General features: G+C 38.6%; 1 long non-coding RNA gene across 3 annotated transcripts in view; it reads right to left on the bottom strand.

The window, feature by feature from the left end:
* LOC143676551 (uncharacterized) overlaps positions 1-2,395 on the bottom strand; it is a 114,214-nt gene extending 111,819 nt beyond the window's left edge. For all 3 annotated transcript variants that reach the window (XR_013172168.1, XR_013172167.1, XR_013172169.1), the window contains exon 1: positions 2,214-2,395. This is a non-coding gene — a long non-coding RNA (uncharacterized LOC143676551). The remainder of the gene's footprint in view (positions 1-2,213) is intronic.
* Positions 2,396-12,390: the final 9,995 nt, after the last annotated feature.

Genomic DNA, 12,390 nt, shown 5'->3' with positions numbered 1-12,390 from the left:
TTAATCTAAATTGCTGACCCACAAATGAGTTCAATAGTATCTATTGTTGCATGTCACAGAGTGCAGAGGTGAAAAGCTAACTGATACTGTCAGCTTATAAATAGCAAGTAGAATTTTCCCAGGGCAAGATATTCTTCTAAAAACTAAAGAAAAAGAAGATAAAGTTGTATTTTGAATTGCAAACAGATGCTTATTAAACTCTCAGTCTGGTTTTCCTTTAGCCTCCTCCAGATGACTTTTAGGGAAAGATAGGTACTAAAGAATAATTATAAAACCTCTGAGAAGTTTTCATTCTTGGGAATTATTCCTATTGCACATTATACATACCTGAAGGTATGTACTGATCAATAGGTTGCACAGACAATGAGCTCGACTCCTGAAGTCAACCAGCACGGAATGACTACTATGTTCCAGAAATAGAAAAATTGAGTAGCTTTTTGTATATTAAAGAAATTAAATAAATACACATTAAAAACGCTTCTTGCAAAGAAAACTCCAGGCCCAGATGGTTTCACTAGCAAAATCAATCTGAAAATAAAATTAAATAATCACCCCTTGAGGGACTGGGGAAAAAAAGTTGAAATATAAAACTTCCCCACTGGGCAGACCTGATATTCTCACAGTCATTGGGGACTACCAATTTGATGGGCTAGGCCATCAATCTTTTTTTTTTAATTAATTTATTTATTCATTAAACATAACAACATGCAAACACAAACATTCTTACCATATGATTATTCCACTCTTGATATATAATCAATAACTCAGAATATCATCACATAGCTGTACATTCATCATCATGATCATTTTTTAGAACATTTTCATCTATTTAGAAAAAGAAAGAAAAGGAAAACAGAAAAAAATTCATACGTACCATACCCCTTACTCCTTCCTTTCATTGATCACTAGCACTTCAATGTACTAAATTTATTTTAACATTTGTTCCCCCTATTATTTGTTTATTTTTAATCCATATGTTTCACTCATCTGTCCACAGGGTAGATAAAAGGAACATTAGACACAAGGTTTTCACAGTCATACAGTCATACTGCGAAAGTTGTATCATTATACAATCATCTTCAAGAAACACGGCTCCTGAAACACAGCGCTACAGTTTCAGGCCGTTCCCTCCAGCCTCTCCAATATACCTTAACTAAAAAGATGTTATCTATATAATGCATAAGAATAACCTCTGAACTCTGTTTGGAATCTCTCAGCCATTGACACTTTATTTTGTCTCATTTCACTCTTCGTACTTTTGGTTGAGAAGTTTTTCTCAATCCCTTGATTGTGAGTCCCAGCTCATTGTAGGATTTCTGTCCCACATTGCCAGGAAGGTCCACACCCCTGGGAGTCATATCCCACATAGAGAGGGGGAGGGCAGTGAGTTTGCTTATCATGTTGGCTGAGAGAGAGAGGCCATATCTTAGCAAGAAAAGAGATTCTCTGAGGGTGACTCTTAATAGACCGTCAGTCTTGGGGCTTACCCTTATAAAACTTGTTCCTGTGGGGGAGAAGCTAAGCTGACTTGTGATTGGGCCTAGGAGTCACCCCCCCCCCCACCCCGAACCTCTTTTGTTGCTCAGATGTGGCCTCTCTCTCCCTCTAAGCCAACTCCACAGGTCAGTTCACTGCCCTCCCCCTACATGGGACATGACTCCCAGGGGTGTAAGTTTCTCTGGCAACATGGGTCATGACTCCAGGGGATGAGACTGGCCCTGGCATCATGGGAGTGAGAAAGCTTTCTTGAAAAAAAGAGGGAAAAGAATTGAAACAAAATAAAGTTTCAGTGGCTGACGTATTTCAAATAGAGCAGAGAGGTTACTCTGGAGGTTGTTCTTATGCAGTATATAGATATTTCCTTTCAGTTTTTGATGTATTGGAGTACTAGAGGGAAATGCCTGAAGTATAATCCAATAGCCTTGATTCTTGAAGATGATTGAATAACTATAGAGCTTTTAAGGTATGACCACGTGATTGTGAAAACCTTGTGACTGGCACTCCCTTTATCCAATGTATGGACAGATAAGTAAAAAGAAAAAAAAAAGACAAAAAATAAATAAATAATAGGAGGGAGAGGGATATGGGAGGTGTATTAGTTTGCTAAGCTGCCAGAAACAGGGATGGATTTTTAAAAGAGAATTTAATAAGTTACAAGCTTACAGCTCTAATGCTGAGAAAATGCCCAAACTAAGACACCAACAGAAGGTTACCTTCACTCAAGAAAGGTTGACGCTATCCAGAACACCTTTGTCAGCTGGGATGTCACCTGGTTGACATCTGCTTGTCCCTTGCCCCTGGGCTCCATTGCTCTTAACCTCTGTTCCTGTGACAGGTTCCTCACTTTGCTTCTCTGGAACTGGCTTTCATCTCTCCAGGTTCTGGATTGCTTAACATCTCATGGGAAGCTACATTGTGATGTCTGCTGGGCTCCAAGCATCACCAAACATCCTTGTCTCTGTTCTAAATGCTCTTCAAAATGTTTCCTCTTTTAAAGGGCTCTGGTCACATCTCCATCAAAGATGGAGTCACATCTCCATTAATCAAAAGGTCACACCCACAAGTGGGCATGCCACGTCTCTGTGGAGATAATCTAAGTAAAAAGTTTCTGCCCTACAGTACTGAAACAGGATTAAAATAAGTGACTGACCCCACAAGATTGGATCAAGATTAAAACATGGCTTTTCTGGGGTACATAATATTTTCAAACTGGCACAGGATGTTTTGGATGTTCTTTACAGTTTTATTTTTACTTTTATTCTTATTTTTATTTTTTCTGGAGTAATGAAAATGTTCAAAAATTGATTGTGATGATGAATGCACAGTTATATGATGATACTGTAAACCACTGATTGTACAATTTGAATAGTATGTGACTATATAAGATAGCTCAATAAAATAGCATTAAAATTAAGTAATCAATTCTATTTACAATAGAATCAAAAAGAATAAAATTCCTAGAAGCAAATTTCACATAAGAAGGGCAAGACTTATATTCTGAAAACTACAAAATATCATTTAAAGAAATTGGAGAAGTTCTAAATAAATAAAAAGACATTTTTGTGTTCCTGAATTGGAAGAATTAATGTTGTTATTAATTTATATAAATATTTAATGAAATTCCTTACATAATCTCAATCTCCTCTTTATAAAAATTGGCACGGTAATATGAAAATTCAGATGGAACTATGAGAGATCCATAATAGCTAAAACAATCTTGAAAAAAAAGAACAGATGAAGAACTCTCATTTTCCAATTTCAAAAGTTACAACAAAGTTTCAGTAATCAAGATTATGTGGTACTGGCATAAAGAGAGACATACATATATACTTGAGTGTCTGGTAACAAACCCATGCATTTATGGTAAGTTGATTTTTTACAAGTGTGCCAAGAATTATCTTTTCAATAAGTAATGCTGGAACAACTTGATATCTACATGGAAAAGAAAGAAATTGGACCCTTACCTCACATCATAAGAAAATTAGCTTGCATCAAAGACTTAAATGTAAGAGCTAAAACTATAAAACTCCTATGAGAAAACATAGATGTAAATCTTTGAGATCTTGCTTAGGTAATAGTTTCTTAGATTTGACACCTACAGAATAAGTAACAAAAGAAAAAATAAATTGTATTTCATCAAAATTTAAAACTTTCATTCTTCAAAGGGCTCTATCAAGAAAGTGAAAAGAGTCCAGAGAACAGGAGAAAATTTTTTCAATTCAAATACCTCATAAAGGTTTAATGTCCAGAATACATAAAGAACTCATAACTCAACAGTAAAAAGGCAAACAACCCAATTAAAAATGAACTAATTATTTGAATAGGTATTTCTCCACAGAAGATATACCAAAGACAAACAAGCACATGAAAAAAATATGCTCAACATCACCAGTTATTAGGAAGATGCATTTCAAAACCACAGTGAGATACCATTTCACACCATCTAAGCTGGCTATGTAAAAAAGGTGGAGAATAGGGTGGGCAATGGTGGCTCAATGGTAGAGTGCTCGCCTGCCATGCCGGAGACCCCGGTTTGATTCCTGGTGCCTGCCCATGCAAAAAAAAAAAAAAAAAAAATGGAGGATAACAAGTGTTGGAGAGGATGTGGGGAGATTGGAGTCTGTGGTGGTTTGAAACTTTATGTACCACAGAAAATCATGTTCCTAAAGAAAATTCATTTTTGTGGGTGTGGACCTATTATAAGTAGGACATTTGATGGGGTTGCTTCGGTTAAGGTGTGACCCTGAGTGAGTCTTAATCCTCTTACCAAAGTCCTTCATAAGAGAATGAAATTCCAACATAGAGAGAGAAAGCCACAGAAGCAAGGAGCTGAAAGCAAAGAATCCTGAAAGAGAAGGGAGAGACCAGTAGATGCCGCCATGTGCCTGATCATGTGGCAGAGGATCCATGGATAGCTATCAGCTGGTCTTCAAGAAGAAACATTACCTTGATGATGGCTTGATTTGGACATTTTCACAGCCTCAAACTGTGAGTTAATAAATTCCCATTGTTAAAAGCCAACCTATATCATGGCATCTGCTTTAAAAAGTCTAGGAAACTAAAACAGAGCCCTTCAACATTGTTAGTGGGAATGTAAAATGGTGTAACTGCTTTGGAGAACATCTGGTGGTTCCTCAAAAAGTCAAACATAAAGTTACCATCCAATACAGCAATTCCACTCCTAGGTATATTCCCAAGAAAAATGAAAACACTTGTTCACACACACACAAAATTGTGCATGAATATTCATGAGAACCGTATTTACAATGGTCAAAGGGTAGAAATAACCCAGATGCCAGTCAATGGATGACTGGATAAACAAAATGTTGTATATCCATACAATGGAATATTACTTAGTTATAAAATGTAATGAAGTGCTATTACATGCTACAACATGGATGAACCTTGAAAACAATATTTTAAGTAAAGGAAGGCAGACACAAAAGGCTATGCATTGTATTATTCTAATCATGTGAAATGTCTAGAATAGGGAAATCCATGGAGACAGAAAATAGATCAATGGTTGCCATGGGCTAGGAAGAAGAGGGATAGGGAATGACTGATAACGACTGTGAGATTTCTTTTTTGGATAATAAAAATGCTCTGAAATCAGATAGTAGTGATCACTGTATAGCCTTGTGAATATACTAAATCGTACTTTAGTGTATACTTTAAAGGGATGAATTTTGTATCATGGAAATTGTATCTCAATAAAAAATTAAATATGCATCATCTCTATGAACCAGTCTATATGTATTCAGGCCAGGGCAAGCAGACTTTGGGGGAATTAGGGAAATCAAACAACAGGATTTCCTCCTTTTCCAGTTCTTTCTGAATTATTCCATTTTATGCCTTAAAAGTTCTCTTATCTTCATCTTTGTAGACACAGCTTCTAAGGTGACCAGCAGTTATTCAAAGATGTGTATCAACTCACCCACCAGAGAGGACTCATATGAAGTCTTGCTGCTCTCATTTTTAGTGAAATTTAATGTGTCTATGGGAGTAGGGGGAGAAAAACCTTTGTGTTTTTTACCAGGGGATGATCAATCATAGTTTAGTCTTTGTGAATAGCTGAGTCTCTGCATCTTAAGCCCTTGTACTCAATTCACCCCAATAGAGAAAGATCTGGGGAATGGGAATATTGTCAATAAGGAAGGTAAAGGAGAATTGATCTTTTTCCTAAGACACACCTGCTGTGTATATGGGGCTATTGCGCTTCAGAGTTCCATTTGTCTACTCAGGGTTTTACATTTTGCAAAGAGCATTCACATGCATGATCTCATCTGAGTTGGAGGGAAGCTGCCATTCACACCTCTGTCACTGGGACCAAAATACCTTGTGACTTCACTCAGCAGCTGGTTGAAGGGTGTGAGAAGCTCAGCTGCACAGGTGGCAGAAACAGTGGGGAGGGGACACTGGAACTGTTTCTGTAGCTGGGGGAAAGAAGAATAGCTATTGCTGGTGACAGGGACAAAGGACAAAAGATGCGCAAAACCTAGGAAACTGTTTAATAGAAAATTCTCAGGAATTCTTGCATCACTTGTTCAGTGCATCTCCTTAAACCATATCCAATGGAGATTGAAGCATCGGGAGTGGTGCTCAGGGTTCTAGAGCTCTCTTAGGCGATGATTGACTCTGCTTCTATAAGGAGTTTCAATGATTAACAAATTCATATTTTTTTCTGGCCTATCTGATTGCCCCTATTATAATTCCAGTCTAATTTCCTCTTCAAGCTAATATTCTTTGGAAAATGGAAGCTGAATTAAGTTCTTTAAATTTCTTTTCTAAGTTATATTCATACCTGATTGTTCACGGTGTATGTGGCACAATTCAGGACTGGAGGTGAAAGTGAAGGGCAAAAAGAGAGACTAGAATCTAAGTCCCCTGAGGACAAGGAGTGCTCATAATTATCTTGGTATTCCTTGCACGGAGCCTAGTACCTAGCATATATTTTTGCCTAATGCATATATTGTATATGGAAAATGAATAAATGAAGAGGGAGAAAGAGAAAGATAGACCAAGAGTTAAAGAATACAGATACATACTTAAGATCCTAAGTTCTTTCATTTCACAAGTCCCCCACTCTCTAAATGGATTATCTCATTTGTCCATCCTATATCTAGATTCTCAAATACAACCCAAGCAGTGCAACTGACACAATGGGGGAACAAGAGGCCCAATGTAACACAATCAGTCCTCTGAATACTCAAGCCAAGGTGATGTAACCAATATATATGCAATTTATGTACAAGTTATTCGGCCCTCAGAAATTGAGTCCCAATCTCCAATTTGTCCAAATGCATTCCTAGTATGGAGGATATATAGCTGTCAAGGGAGCTTTTTCATATCTCTCAGTAAAAAGGAGTCAGGGGACCAACTTGTGACCACTGACTCAGGGATGGGATCAGAAGAAAGGGTACTTCTCAGGGTGATTAGCAACAGGTTTGAGGGAACTTGGGGTACACTCTGAGGTATGACTCCCCCTCTGTATTAGTTTGCTAAAACTGCCAGAATGCAATATAACAGAAATGGAATGGCTTTTAAAAATGGAATTTATTAAGTTGCAAGTTTGCAGTTCTAATGCCATTAAAATGTCCAAACTAAGGCATCCAGAGAAAGATACCTTGATTCAAGAAAGGCTGATGAGTTGGGAACACCTCTGTCCGATGGGAAGGCACATGGCGACGTCTTGTAGCTTTCTCTCCCAGCCTCTCCTTTCATTAGAGTTCCCCAGAGGTGTTTTCTTTCTGCATCTCCAAAGGTCTCTGGCTGTGTGGGCTCTGTCACTTCTGTCACTCTAAAGCTTTTTCCAAAAGGTTCCCTCTTAAAGACTCCAGTAAGCAACCCTACCTTGAATGGGTGGAGATACTTCTCCATGGAAACCACCTGATTAGAGGGTAACACCCTCAATTGGGTGGGTCACATCTCCATGGAAACAACTTAATAAAAAGATCCTACCCAATAATACTGAATGAGAATTAAAGAACATGGCTTTTCTGGGGTACACAAGTTTCAAATCAGCATACCTTCCTTCCTGATTTGGGTAAATGTGGCACTACAAGATGATTGTGACATCTTCCATCTCTAAATTCTGGCTTGGAATTCTTAGAGCACAGTCCCCCAAGAACATAAACAAGACATCTCTAGCAGCTCTTCTATTATTAAGAGCCCTCAAAATTGAAACAATTTCACTTGAATTTTGTCACTGGTGGCATCACTTCATTCTTTTTGGATGAGATTTGATTTTCAGGAAAAATAAGGTCATTCGGAACCAAATTTGGTGAATAACATGAATGACTGAGCTGTGAGTGACACTTGGAGCAAAAACAGTGTGTGACTGTGTGTATGTGTGCATGTGTGTATATACATGTTAATTCCACACTTTACTGCAGACTTTAGAAATATTCCAAAAATGGATTGATCCACAGCACCATGGGGTGGAAAATATGTGTAGAGCATCACATGTGAGATTGAAGGATAACATTTATTTGGAAGAATGCATGACTAAAAGTAAAATTAATCTCAAGACCCAGGTGTAACCACAAGAACAGGTGACTGTAGCAATAATTTTATACACTTAACATAGAAATATACACTTAGGTGTGCATGTGTAGATATCTAGCAGCTTTCAGAAATTAGTACCCATGCTTCTCTTGAATGTGAACTAGTGAATTTTCTTTTCTGATATCACCATATCTGCAAGTGTGAGCCTATCATCATTGAGTCTTTTCCTTCTGTGAATTACAAAAAAATATGTATTTTGTGAAATCCTTAAAAAATATTTAAGATTCATGAGGAGAGGTACCGCCAGTATAACTTCTTAAACAGCCTCTTCTCCCTGTCCCTTCATATCCCATTTCTCTTTCTCTAAGGAGTGTGAGAAGAGAAGAGGTTAGATGATTATTATAATAAATAGTAATTCCTGCTTTCAGTTCTTGCTTTATAACTACCTTGGATATAGAAGCATTTTTGCACCAGGAAAATGGGTCATAGATTACCAAACCAGCTCTTCACTGTGCAGTGGTTAAGAGCTGTTTGTTTTTCAAATATCTTAATAGTATGGTCTACCAGAAAAGAGCAGCACTGAAAATTATATCTCTGGACTAAATGCAACCAGATGGACAAAAACAACAGAGTATTTGTAAAAGATAAATGCCCCACAATCCCCCTGTGGCTGGTTTTATTGCCAGTTAATTTTATAATGGCTTCTTCTGGAGCAGGGGGATATTCCATTGGGAGAGGAATGGTCCCTCAGCAAAAACCAGGCGGCCTCCAGAGGGAAGGGTCCTCTTTACAGCTTATTTGGGTAATACTGGAGAAATGCACTGGTTTAAAATTGGGGTATGGGTGGAGCTGATGGGAGGTTGTAATTCTAAGCACAAGAGCAGTGACACATCTTTGTTTTATGTTCCCCATTGATTTTCATTTTGCAGAGCTTTTTGCTAGATATATAGGGTTTTAGCCTAGAGTTGGTGACTAAAGCTAAGAAACTGAGACACGGTTCAAAATGACCTAATTGGTCATCTACAGAAGGTTAGGTTCCTAGAAGCCAGAGTAGCTATCAGAAGAATATTCCATGTTGGGTGAGGATCATGTGGAATCATCAATGGGTTCGGAGTAAGGCTGACCTCTGTTGTTTCTCTTCCCAGTACCAGAGTGTCCAGGATAAAAACCAGGCCTAGGGATATATATGCCTTAATCACCAGGCAACTAGGCCACTGGACTGTTTTCAAATCTTAAGTAGTTATTATATACTGTTTCATGTAGTACATAATAAAAAATTTGGATTCATGGTGGAACACTGGTGGGATATGGGGAGAAAGTCCAGAAAGAAATGTAGATGAAATACTCATTGTCTCTCTTCTTATGAAAAAGCTGTGATTTTCTGGGGTTGGTTGAAAGAGCTCATCATTTTGAAAGAGTCCTCGCTCTCCTACCCTACCTCTAACATTATCACTAACAGAAAGTCCTTGAAAATGGGGGGCAAGGAATTTAAAGTGTTCTATATAACTGATTAAAGAAAAGAAAATACATGATTTCAAGGAGTGAGGCCCAGGGTCTCCTGAGGCTTGAGTAGGCTGGTAGAGTTAAAATAAAATTGTCAAGTAGCTAACATTGCTTCCACTTTCATCCTGGAACAGTTTCAACTCTAGCCTTTGGATTTCTTTGCCTATGTAATTTAATAACCACAAGTCTCCGTGACTCTTCTATATAAGTTGCTCCTCATTCCCTTCTTAAGATCCTCTTCATTCTCTAAGTTTCCCTTTTAATCCTTGCTCATGAGCAAGTTTATCCCTTTGCTATCTTGATTAGGGCAGGGTTTCCTGGGGTTCTTTTTAAATGCAAACTCCCATGCCACACATCCTTGCCCTTTTGAACCAGAACCAGCCCTGTGGGTAAAGCCCAGCATTTGGCATATTAAAAAAAAATCCCCAGGTGAGTATTTGCATACTCAGGTTTGAAAACCACTGGCCTAGGGTAGTGAACTTGGATACTGTTCTTGGTGTGAATTTGAACTGGTTGAGGTGATGAGGTGACCTTCATTCTGTCTAACATATAGAGACTGAGCACAAATGCAAGAAAAACTGAGTTAAGAATCCTTAACTCAGAGAAAGCATCACGAATTACAACACATCCACCCTATTTGGTTGAACCTGCACACCCTATCTCTGCCTTTGGCCCTGGAATCCACCAAGAGGTGTGATTGTAAATCAAAAATCCACAGGCATGTCTCTTTTTCCAGACTCATATTATCTCAGGTGATTTCTTCGTATGATTTAATTTATGTTTAATTAACATAGGTAAAATTTTAAGATATTTTCCTTCCAAATAATTTATACTCTACATATAAAATTAATGTTCTCCATAATCTTCACTCATAATTCTCCTCAGATATGACTACTGTTATTGTTTGGTGTGAATTCTTCTAGAAATGTTACTGTGCATTTATATTTTTAGAAATGCATACAGAGAACATGTGTACATGTGTGTTGTAGTGGGGTGGGAGTCTGGTTCTGTATTTTTAAATAAATGATACCACGCTGGTTAGGCTCACTCTATGTATTTCAGAGGCCCATCTTGTCACAGATGCCATCAATGGCCTCACACCTGTGTTTTAACCAAGTTGGTCCAAACTGACATCAATTTCATGAACCTTTTGAGGCCTCCTCTGTGCAAGAAAACAAGCAACCTATTTAAGGTGGATTTATTGCTCATTTGTCAAGGGCTTGGAGTGAAGGTAGCTGCTGTGCATTTTAGACTAGGCATGAATACAGGCTTTATCCCTTGCCTCTAGGGAGCTTGGGACTGGGTTAAGAAGGGAGGGCTAATTACCAGCGCATACCAGCATATAACATATTAACAGGTAATAAGGCAAAGCTGTAGGTGACTAAGTGCTGACTGAGTATTAGCAATTCCAAACAAGTATAGTAGGAGTTGGAGGACAGAATACTTTGAAGAACAGACAGACGTGGAAAACTTCAAGGAGTAAAGAAGAATTGAGTGGGGTCTAAATTGATGTAAGGGTTTTTGACAGAAAAAAAAGAGTATCGAAGATGGAAAAAAATATTTAAGGATTGATTTGGAGTAGGGTATTGGAAAGGAGGAGGAAGGCGCAGGCTGCAATATAGAGTTTGAACAGGAGAGACAGGGATGAGAGAAGTTATATTAGAGGGGTGGGGTGAAATTAGATGGGAGCATTTATCTTGGATGCTAAGTGATTACCTGGGCCATTTGTTCATTATTTCAACAAGAATTGAACATTAAGTCAGTATCTGCACAACAGGAGCTCCTAATCTCTGGTCTCAGTGATACAGTATTACTCAAAGAGTAGAGGTGAGAGGAGGGAGCAGCAAAAAGGGACTAAATTTTCCTTAATTATATCATAAGCTTCATTAAGGACCAGCCATATGAAGTGTTAATGGTAGAAATGAAGGTGCCTCAGGGGATGAGGGAAGGAGAAAATTAGCTTAAGTGGGACCACTAGAAGATGCTCTAAAATGACATTAGCTTTCAACCCAGACCTGCTCTGGAAATCTGCTCTGGGAGGGTTTACGGTGCTAAATGCTTTTTGGGGCCTGTCCATTCTATTACTCTGTCTCTCCCCACCCCATCAGTCCAATTACTTTCTCTCTTTCTCTCTCCTCCCTTCCTCTCTCCCTTCCTGTCCTTCCCTCTCTTTGTCTCTCTTTCTTTCTTCCTCTTTCTCTATCTCTCCCCACACCCACATTCAGGCGCCTCTGCATGTCCCTCAGAAGGGGTGGACGCAAAGAAAATGGGCAGTGGGAGCACCCACCAATCCATGAGTTGTTCAAACTCCACTGGTTGCCTCCACCTTTCCAAGCTTTGTTGAGTTCTTTTTCTCAATCCTGTCCAAAGAGGTCCTCCTGTAGAGATGAGATGAGGGAGCAGCAGAGAATGCATCCCCTGTGATAGTTTGAATGAAATGGAAAAGGACTTGTTGCCAGAATAATTTGAATACCTAAGCTCTGTGCATGCATGGAAGGGGAAAGGAAGAGCCAAATGTGAGAAGTCATTTCATTGATTCTCCTTCTTCCAAATATATCTGCCTGCTCACCAGTACCCTTCTTCCAGTTCCTCCCTCACTCCTCAACAAATAACCACTTCTTCTGTTCCTAGGGGCTATCATTCAACATATATAGAGCAGCTGTTTAAACAACACACAATACATTGTGTAAGGTGCTGTGGAGGAGGACAAGATGAATGAGACCCAGCTCCATCCTCATATGTTGGAGCAGCTGGATTTAGCATCTGCAGAGATATTGGTGACCACACTGTTCAAATATTTCATTATCTGTGCCTAGTATATCATTGATCAATTATCTTTCTCTCTCATTGCTCCCTCAACCTCTATTACTTAAAGTCAGGGTG

The sequence above is a fragment of the Tamandua tetradactyla genome, chromosome 3, assembly GCF_023851605.1.
Source record: "Tamandua tetradactyla isolate mTamTet1 chromosome 3, mTamTet1.pri, whole genome shotgun sequence".
In the NCBI taxonomy this organism is placed as follows: domain Eukaryota; kingdom Metazoa; phylum Chordata; class Mammalia; order Pilosa; family Myrmecophagidae; genus Tamandua; species Tamandua tetradactyla.
The sequence above is the reverse complement of the archived record's forward strand: the minus strand, read 5'-3'. Positions and strand labels throughout refer to the sequence as shown.